The 11,538-nt window shown below is 39.8% G+C and overlaps 1 pseudogene; it reads left to right on the forward strand.

Moving 5' to 3' along the window:
* The first annotated feature begins 5,082 nt into the window (after positions 1–5,082).
* LOC121401484 lies at positions 5,083–10,636 on the forward strand (annotated as a pseudogene).
* The last annotated feature ends 902 nt before the right edge of the window (positions 10,637–11,538 follow it).

Raw genomic sequence — 11,538 nt, forward strand, 5'->3', positions numbered from 1 at the left:
TGCAGTTTGGCAGTTTGCAGTAGAAACACATATTTACCCATATTGGATTCGTCAGAATGTGTACTTTCTGAAAATATATGGTCTTCTGGGGTCTCTGTACTGTTAGGGGGGTCTAATGTCGCATAATACACACACCAGGCGCTTATATTGCAGCAGCCAGCGCGTCAGCCGTGAAAATGTATATACACTATTGTCATTTGGGGGTCTCTGTGCGCCACATAGTTTGGTATATCTATGCACATTGGGCATCAAACTGTTTAGTAGACCCCTATGTTTATATTTAGGATGCTTTATGCTGGTAATGATACATGGGCGATATGATGCTGGAAAGTTGAAGCATTGAGGCAATTTTCAGATATTTCACAAAAACCATCAATTTTGGGAAAGCCTTGCGACTCAGTAGTTTATAACAGAAAGGCATGGGTACCCATTTTAGATTCTGTAGAATGTGTACTTTTCAAAAATGTATGGGTTTGGGGGGTAAACATATATTTCTGTGTTTTTACCCCACAAAAATGCAGTCAATGTGTTGATTTTTCATTAGCTGAAGTTACCCACAGGACTGTTTGTATGCACTAACTTCATTTTGGGGCCTCTAAATGCCAGCTACTTTGGTAAACCTATGAACAATGGGCACCAAACTGTTTGGAGGAACCCTGGCAATCATATTTAGGGTGCTTTTTCTTAGTACGTAACGATACATGGGTGATATGGTGCTGGGAAGTTGAAGGTTTGAGGCAATTTCCAGATATTTCACCAAAACCGACAAATTTGGGAAAGTCTTGCGACTCAGTAGTTTGGAGCAGAAAGGCATGGGTACCCATTTTAGATTTTGTAGAATGTGTACTTTCCAAAAATATATGGGTTTGGGGGGTAAACATATATTTCTGTGTTTTTACCCCACAAAAAATGCAGTCAATATGTTGATTTTTCAGTAGCTGAAGTAAAGTCCTGAACAATTTGGATGTGCCAACTTCATATTGGTGTCTCTAAATGCCAGATACTTTGGTAAACCTATGCATAATGGGTATCAAACTGTTCAGTGGATCCCTGGCAATCATATTTCAGGTGCTTGTGCTTGGTGCCTAATATAGTTTGGGATATGCGGAGCAGCAAAATAAAACCTTTGAAATGATTTTTCAGAATTTTGCATTTTTTTTTGAAAAACCGCTATGTTCAGACAAGCTTTTCTGTTTGGTAGTTGGGAGTAGAGAGACATAGTTACCCATTTTGTAATCGGCAGAATGTGTACTTTTCAAAAATGTATGGTTTTCTGGGGTAAACCTACAGTTTCAGGGTTTTTTGCCTTGGAATCGAAAGCATGCCGTTTTCTGCCATAGTGCTTTCAAAATTTGGTAATATACTGCCGGGAGTTTTTGCTGTACAGAAGTCCTAAATCTCCCTAAAACTATACATATCTGGTATTGGCACGTTCGAGAGACATAAGGCTTTCCAAATAAGTTGGATTTTCATCCGTAAAATTAAATATTTTTCTGGTATAAATTGATATACGATGAAAAATGGTAATTTTTATTTTTTTTTGGTATTTAGCACTATAAATTTTTTTGCACAGGTGGAAATACATGAAAACTCAGGCAGATTTAGAAAGCTCAGTTTCTACCGAAAAAAACAATGTATAGTTTTCCTAGGTAAACTATAGGTTTCCCCTCAGAAAATGCCCCTAAAGTGAGAGAGCACAAAATGTTTAAAAAACGGCTGGCATTTCGCGTAACCAAAATGTGAAATTCTGCTGGCACTTGAAGGGTTAAAATTACAAAGGAGGGGATTTACATCTAACGCGTTTCGTGTCAGAAGACTTGACACTTCATCAGAGTCCTGTGATTGACTTTAGGAGATTTGTACTAATTATATCTAAGCAGTACAGGGCATTGTTTAGCCAATGACATGGCCTCAGCTCATTTGCATTTTAATGCACAAGGGTTTGTTTATGTTAAAGAATTCACACATGTAGGACTGTTGCTGGGGGGAGGCCTGACCCCATGCATTGTCACTTCCTTCAAGCCTTGAACCCTTTCCCTGCCAGCCATTTTGTCCTAGATGCGAACATCTACTGCCAAGCAGTTTTTAGATATTTTGCACTTTTTCACTTTAACATCATTTATTTTATGTATGAAAACACAGCCGATTTGGAAAGGTCTATGTCTCCTGAACGCTGCAATACCAAATATATATAGTTTTATGGAGATTTCTCACTTGTATAGATCAAAATCTACAAGCACTACACTAGCAAATTTCCAACGCACTGCTCCCCAAACAGCATACTTCTGATTTCAAGGCCAAACATTCCACTAACAGTAGGTTTACCCTAGAAAACTACCCATTATTAGAAAGAACAGAATCTGGTGAATCAAAAATGGGTAAATATATCTTTGTACTCCAAACTACCAAGTTGCAATTGTTTCCTAAAGTTATAATGTTTTATAGAAATTGGTGAATTTTTTGAAAAATTACCTCAAAGCTTCCAATCTACAGAATCATATCTCCCACACATCATTAGGTACCAATGTAAAACACCCCAAATATGAAAGCCTGGGGTCCACTGAACAGTTTGATGCCCAATATGTATAGGTGTACCCAAGCATGTGGTATATAGGGCCACTAAAATGTAGACACCTCATTTGAGCTATCAGTTCTGTAATTCCAGATACTGCAAAATCAACACATTTACATAGTTTTGGGGGGGGGGGTAAAAGTAGAAAAAGGTAAGTTCACCCCAGAAAACCATATATTTTCGGAAAGTACACATTCCCATGAATCTAAATTGGGTATGCGTGTCTTTGTTCTCCAAAATACCAAGCCGCAAACCATTCCTTAATTTGGTGTATTTGGTGACATTTCCAAAAATCACCTCAAAATTTCTACCCTGCAGCATCATATTACCCACATACTTTTAGGTATCAAGAGAAATCACCCCAAATATGAAAGCTTAGGGTCCTCTGAACAGTTTGATGCCCAATATGTAGAGGTGTACCCAAGCACGTGGCATACAGGGGCCCCAAAACGAAGACACCCATATGGTCTGTCATTTCAGGTACTGCAAAAGCAACACATTTACATCATTTTGAGGGGGGCAAAGTTAGAAAAGAGTAATTTCACCCCAGAACATGCTATATTTTCGGAAAGTACACATTCCCCTGAATACAAATTGGGTATGCATGTCTTTCTACTCCAAAGTACCATACTGCAAAGCTACACTAAATGCTGTGGTTTTTATGACATTTCTAAAAAATCACCTAAAATATTGCAATTGGCTGCATTTTTCTCATCCAATTTCTTACATACAATTGTAAAACACCCTAAATATTGATGCCAAGGGTCTACTGAACAGTTTGATGCCCAATATGCATAGATATACCAAAGCAGCTGACATGTGCGGACCCCAAATACAAAAGTGCATATGAATTTTCTCAGCTGCTAATTCGCCTTCTGTGAACAAAGACCTTTGACTGCGCATTGTGTGCCACAAGACCCTCCTAGCGGCACAAGGACCCCAAAACCATATATTTTTGGAAAGTACACATTCTGACGAACCCAAAATTGCTAAAAATGTGTTTGTACTCCAAATGATCAAAGAGCTAATGACACTAAAAAATTGTAAGGAACAACAATGAAAGCATAAAAATCACAAAAATCAAATACAATTAGGCAAATCAATAAAATATCAAAATAACTGATCCAACAGTGTGGTTAGTGGTCAGAATGCTTGATCCACTAGTCACACTGGTAAAGCAACAGTTTTTTAGGGAATAACAAGAGGGAAACTGATAAAATGAAGAACCAAAAAAAAAGAAAAAGTAAAAATATCTATAAGTGTGTGTTTGTGTGTACATGTGTGTGTTTGTGTGTACATGTGTGTACAGCTCTGACAAGTGTATAAGTAAAGCACTGCGTATCTTGACAGCGCTATATAAATAAATGATGATGATGATGATGATGATGATAAGTGTGTGTATATCTGTATGTGACTGTAAAATACAAAAAAGCCAGAAAATTAAAAGAAAATCTACCTTTAGTTACATGTGTGCTGTGTATGTGTAAATGCATGTATGTATGTGTGATTGCATGTATGTGTGTGTGTAACTGTGTAAATAGAAGGGCACTTACAGTTTTTGGAGAAGAAGGGATCAGAAGCAGATCTGCACACTCCAGGATCACAGAGATCAACAGCAGGAAGTGCGTGGGCGGAGCTTCAAATGAGGTCGGGTCCAGGAAGAAGCAGCACATGGGGAGCAGCAGACAGCAGCCGGGATCAGGTAAGAAGTCGGGTCCTTTCGATTTTTGCAGGAGTGCAGAGAGGCAGCCGTTTAAAGAAAGAACGTAGCTCCTACGTTCTTGGCACTTGCAGCCTTTTTTTTAAATAGGAGTAGGAGCTATGTTCTTGGCAGGGAAAGGGTTAAAGAGATTCTGTTATGATTTTTTACTCGATATAGCACGACCTGGATGAATGGAAATCTTCATAGTCATGTGTATGGCTAGTTATAGGAGCAGTCGTTTTTGTTCAACATGAGTGAAATACTTAGCTATTCTTTTAAGACAGAAACATGTACATTTTTGTTTCTTTAGTTAAACAGGACAAACTGGAAAATTGAAGCCACTCCATGTTTGGTCTTAGTGAGGCTGATAAATAGATTCTCAGTGACAGAACTAAGGGTAAAAGAAGAGGGTGGTATATTGGTAATCAAGGTGGGGGCCTTCGACACCACCTGTCTGCTACATACAATGCTGTTCTAACATCTGTACCCCGGCGGATTCAGAACACTTCACACATCCATTCATGCAACTCTCACAAGTAACAGCTGTATCTAGGAGTCACATGACACATTGGATAATCCTATCACAGTAACTACACAGAATCTACACCTCTGTGAATTTCTTCAGATGTCACCTCTTTGAAGAGTTACAATGTGTCATTGTGATTGGATTAGTGGAAGAGTTTATATGCCGAGAACTTCCCACACCAGTCAGTTGAACTGAAGAAGCTGCTCGGATGAGTAGTGAAACGTCTTCATTGATTACTCAGCAAGTCCAGTTGTTTTTAGATCGACCTATACTAGATATACTATGACCTGGATGAATGAAAATCTTCATAGTCATATTGCCATTCATTTTGGAGAGAATACTCTAAAACTGGTTCGGGAATATGAAAGAACAGCAAGAAAAGTGGCAGACTATCGAAACCATCTACGCTTTAATCTCAGATGCCGACATCAGGGTCTCACCCCTTGTATCCTGCGCCTGGGTTCCACAGAAAAAAGTCACAGAGCCAACAAGATTTTACAAAAAGCCCAAAAACATCTACTAAATGAACGAGTCAGACAGATCAACTTCACCATTGATGCCCTTAAGCAGAAAGTCGAACATCTAAAATGGAGTCTGGCAAAAGAACTGCCTGATGGAACTCTGGAAAGGGTGGTTGTGTTCGTTGAACATGCACAGATTGCCCAACACATTAAGAGTAAGGAGCGACGAATAAGCAAATTCACCACATTACTGTCACGAAGCAGCAGTTGGAAAAGGACTGAAGAACTAACCTGGAGGCAGAAAGATGAGACACCAAAGAACACCAAAGACACTTGGGTTAGGAACCTATCAGATAGGGTACTAACCCAGCCTGAAAAGGATGTGTTAGCCAAGGGGTTAAACTATGCAGTGACACCACAACACATCCCAGTAGTTGAACTCATCACAGCCACAGAATCTGCTATCAAAAATAATAACTTGAAAAATGAAGAAGCAGAACAACTCCGGCTAAAAGTGTCAGCTGCTTTGTCAAGTGCCAGAACACCTCCCTCTAACTTTACTACAGAAGAGAGGAGAGCACTCAGCTCTCTGAGTAAGGACCCGAACATCACTATCCTGCCAGCAGATAAAGGGAGATGCACAGTTGTGCTCAACACAACTGACTATGACTGCAAGATAACCACTCTGCTCAGTGATAGAAATACATATGAACCCTTAGGGAAAGACCCAACCAGTGGTTACAAGAAAAAGTTGATAGGTTGCCTACAACAACTTGAAAAGGAGAAAGCCATTGATCAAATTTTATACCATTGTCTGTATCCCAGGGAAGCCACACCATGCTTATACGGACTCCCCAAGATACACAAAGAAGGAGCCCCACTAAGACCCATTGTCAGCGGCATAAATTCAGTGACATATAGCATTGCAAAATTCTTGGCTAACATCTTAGCCCCGTTGGTAGGCAATACAGTGCATCATATCCAGAATGCCAAAGAGTTTGTAACCAAGATTCATGGCATTACACTAGAGGCAGAAGAAATAATGGTGTCATATGATGTCACTTCATTGTTCACATGTATACCTACTACAGAGGCAATTGAGACTGTAAGAAATTGACTGCAACATGATAACACCCTCAGCAGCAGAACGAAGCTCAGTCCCAACCAAGTTTGTGTGTTGCTAGATTTGTGCCTTAACACCACATACTTCAAGTACAAGAACCTTTTTTATAGACAGAAACATGGCTGTGCAATGGGTTCTCCAGTCTCTCCCATTGTAGCTAACTTGTACATGGAGGAAGTGGAAAGGAGGGCCTTACTTACTTTCCAGGGAACTACACCGAGTCACTGGTTCAGTATGTGGATGATACTTGGGTTAAAATCATATCCAATGAAGTGGCGGCCTTTACAGAACACATTAACTCAGTGGACAATAACATCAAGTTCACAAGGGAAGATGTCCACGAGAACAAACTTGCTTTTTTGGACTGTTTGATCTGTATCCAAGAGGGGGGTAACTTGAAGACGGAAGTATACAGGAAACCCACTCATACGGATCAATATCTGTTGTTTGATTCCCACCATCCACTGGAACACAAACTGGGTGTCATTCGGACCCTGCACCACCGGGCGGAATGTGTGGCAACTGATACAGAGTCCAAAGACAAAGAGCAAAAACATCTCAGAGGAGCTTTGAAAGCGTGTGGCTCCCCAGACTGGGCCTTTGTCAAAACAGCAGCAACCAAGCCCAACAGGAACACCAATAGAAATAACCTCCTGGAGACACATAGTAGGAGAAACCTAGTCATCCCATATGTAGCTGGAGTGTCAGAGAAACTCAGGAGGATTTTCAACAAACACCATGTCCCTGTGTTTTTCAAACCTAGCAACACACTGAGACAAAAACTGGTACACCCAAAGCATCCTCGCTACGGAGTCCAGTGTAGCGAGGAATGCAGAGATCTATACATTTGGGAGACAAAAAAACTGCTCTCCAAGCGAATGGCTCAGCACAGGAGGGAGAACTCTACAGGGCAACACTCAGCTCTTTCTACACTTAAAAGACAAGGGACACTCCTTTGAAGACAGCAAGGTCCAAATCTTGGATAAAGAAGACTGCTTTTTTGAATGAGGCGTGAAAGAGCCGATTCATGTCAAGGTGGAGAGACCATCTCTGAACAGAGGGGGGGCCTTCAACACCACCTGTCTGCTACATACAATGCTGTTCTAACATCTGTACCCCGGCGGATTCAGAACACTTCACACATCCATTCATGCAACTCTCACAAGTAACAGCTGTATCTAGGAGTCACATGACACATTGGATAATCCTATCACAGTAACTACACAGAATCAACACCTCTGTGTGTTTCTTCAGATGTCACCTCTTTGAAGAGTTACAATGTGCCATTGTGATTGGATTAGTGGAAGAGTTTATATGCCGAGAACTTCCCACACCAGTCAGTTGTACTGAAGAAGCTGCTCGGATGAGTAGTGAAACGTCTTCATTGATTACTCAGCAAGTCCAGTTGTTTTTAGATTGACCTATACTAGATATACTATGACCTGGATGAATGAAAATCATCATAGTCGTATCTACAGTACCTTACAAAAACAAATGAAAATAATAATATTACAGTTAGTATTGGTGTGTAGGCAGTCACCTCAGGAGGTCATTGTGCCATAACCTTTGCTTTCAGAAAGAGACATAACTTTACAATGCCACTGCTTTCAGATAAGCGATTGTTTCTCCTGCTCATTGTAACTGGAAGACTCATAGCCAGACTTGATTGTTTTACACTATTCACATATCCACCACTAGGTGGTTCATGGGAACATCTTTAGCAATGTAGGTGTCAGTTGTAATACTGTATTGTTCCCTACCCAATGTTCTGTTGATTGGGTGTTGGGGGGGAAGGGAGGGGTGGGTGACATTACTCCAATGAAATGTTTTTTCTTTTTGCTCTGTTTTTCACCCTAGTGTACATGTGCACCAGGGAGAGAAGAAGCACAAGTCCAAAGGCAAAGCTCCCTGTTATTATATTAAACCATCACAGGAAGTAGTCATAACCATCCTGGGCCAGCAGGAAGTTCTATCCCACCCAGGCATCCAGGTTACAGACAAATACCATTAGGGGATTTAACACTAGGGGTCCCTATACATATAATATTTGGTCTGTCTGGCCCAGTGTACAATGTGTGCCGCACTGTGGCTTATGAAAATACCAAATGAAAGGGGACTATATCTTTGGAAATGGCCGGTCTCTATAAAATATAGAAAAAAACCAACAATATGTGCCACTGATGTATGTATGTATGTATGTATGTATGTATGTATATATGTATGTATCTATATATGTATGTATGTATGTATGTATATATGTATGTATGTATGTATGTATGTATGTATGTATGTATGTATGTATATATGTATGTATGTATGTATGTATGTATGTATGTATGTATGTATATATGTATGTATGTATGTATGTATGTATGTATGTATGTATGTATATATGTATGTATGTATGTATGTATGTATATATGTATGTATATATGTATATATGTATGTATGTATGTATGTATGTATATATGTATGTATGTATGTATATATGTATGTATGTATGTATGTATGTATGTATGTATGTATGTATATATGTATGTATATATGTATGTATGTATGTATGTATGTATGTATATATGTATGTATGTATGTATGTATGTATGTATGTATGTATGTATGTATATATGTATGTATGTATGTATGTATGTATATATGTATGTATGTATGTATATATGTATGTATGTATGTATGTATGTATGTATGTATATATGTATGTATGTATGTATGTATGTATGTATGTATATATGTATGTATATATGTATGTATATATGTATGTATGTATGTATGTATGTATATATGTATGTATGTATGTATGTATATATGTATGTATGTATGTATATATGTATGTATGTATGTATGTATGTATGTATGTATATATGTATGTATGTATATATGTATGTATGTATGTATGTATATATGTATGTATGTATGTATGTATATATGTATGTATATATGTATGTATATATGTATGTATATATGTATGTATATATGTATGTATATACCAATCCGAATGAACCGCACAACACAGGACTTATTGATAGAAAAAGTGGTAAAAAATGTATTCAACATTTCGGTTCAAATACAAGAACCTTCCTCAGGTGGGGTACACAGTGCTCAACAAACAAAACTGAATTTAAACCCAAAAATGGCGCCAAACACCCAGTCAGTGATGTCATTCGATCATTAGTGAGTCATAGTAGGAGTGTATAAAGTATATCCACCACTGGGGCCACTTCCCCTTATAGTGCCACAACACACATATCCCATTATCAGTGTTGGTAAGTAGTGATATACTGTACGTATTAACCCGTGGATGTGACAGTGCTCATAATATTAATCTGACTGTAATTGTTTAGAACATCAAAGTGTTTAAAATATAAGTGTCTTGTGTTTTTTTAAAAACTCTTTCATTCATCACCAGCTGTGCAGGGCCGCTAGTGTGAGAAACGGAGGAGGAATCAACATTTATCGCCCTGAAGAGCCGGCATCCTTACCCCTTACATCTAGTGCGAGGCTCACCCTGGACCCGACCGCAACTCGCCATCCGATACCTCCATTCGGTAAGTATGTTCGTAGATCGAGTAAGTACGCGTTGCATCACCGGATCTCTCCTGTTACCGTCTCCATATTTACAACCTCCATCTTTACCGCCAAACACACTCTCAGGCAAGGCCAACGATAGCTAGGTACACCCTATCTCAATCCAGAAAGAAACTCCTACTCAATCGGCATAGCGAGGGTGGTGTGACCACTTCCTCACTCCCGATCCTCTGTAGGGGACTCACTGAAAGGGCACGGCCTCTGAGTACTGTGCGGCAATGCGCACTAGACCAGTGTCCTGGGTGTCAAGGTAGGAGGCACACAAACCAGGTATCAAGCTGCTCAAACTCTATCAGGGGAGCCTCGCCACATGGGTTAGCCTTGCTCAACTTTGGCCGTCCTTCTATTTCTCCTCCTCCACCAGCGCCCCTGCTATTGTCAGTAACAAATGAAAGAATCAGAGGTGGTTAAAAACATAAGAACTAACAGTATCGTCACAGCCCATTTATTATAGAGAAAGGTTACACAATATCGTTGGTGTCAAAACAGTACTTGCAACTGTTTCAACTGTCCCGTGTTATAATGTATCCTTCTGTTGCAGATCTGCTGTAGGAGAGAACACATGGACAAGGTTATAGCTCTGGCTGCCACTCCTGTCCCAAAGACCCAGAGGGAAAACGGTAAACGGAATAAAGTTCAAAAGACTCCATGAGCACCACACTTCAAACGCAAAAAACAACAAAAATAAAGAATAAAAATAAAAAATAGAAAATAGAAAAATCCAATAAAATATAGTTCCAAAAAACATGGTGTATGTCCTATGCTTGTTCAAGTCGTAATCCGTCACTGCCATAGACATTCCTCCACCAATATCCAACCCCACAGTCAAACCCCGGGTTAACACAATTCCAGCAGACCAGCCGCTGGCCTAAAAGAATGGGGACATCGGTAAGGTTTCATTCAAGCCTCTAGGGGACAAAGTGTCCAAGGTAAATATCCACATGCTTTCCCTCCTCAGTAGTAGAAGGTTTCTATTTCCACCTCTCTTCGGGGCCGGCACATGATCAATGATCATGTGTCGAAACTGTGGCAATGTGTGTCGCTCCTTGAGCCAATGTCTAGACACTGGTTGATCTGCTTTCCCTGTAGCGAGAGCATTCTGTATGGCACTCCGGTGATTGTTCATTCTCTCTCGATAAGTTGTGGTAGCTTTGCCAATGTAATAAAGTCCACAAGGACACCAGGCCATATAAACTATGTGATCTGAGGTACACGTGACCCTATGCTGTATTTTGTACCTTGTCCCCGTCCTGGGATGTACAAAGTGGGTGCCTTGGTTCATACCACCACAGGTCAAACAGGAAGCACACTTATAACACCCTGCTTTCAGTGGGCGATCCAACCATGTGGTTTTGGGACTTTTTGTTAAATTTCTCACAACTAGAATATCGCTTAAATTGCGTCCTCTTCTGTAGGCCATCATTGGCTCTTTTTTGCCATAGAAAGGTAAGTCAGTTTCTGTTTTAATTATATCCCATCTCTCTCTTAGTGCCCTTTTCACATTCGGGCAAACATCAGTCCATTGTGTCACAAAAATTGGATCTGTATTATCCT

The sequence above is a fragment of the Xenopus laevis genome, chromosome 1L, assembly GCF_017654675.1.
Source record: "Xenopus laevis strain J_2021 chromosome 1L, Xenopus_laevis_v10.1, whole genome shotgun sequence".
In the NCBI taxonomy this organism is placed as follows: Eukaryota; Metazoa; Chordata; class Amphibia; order Anura; family Pipidae; genus Xenopus; species Xenopus laevis.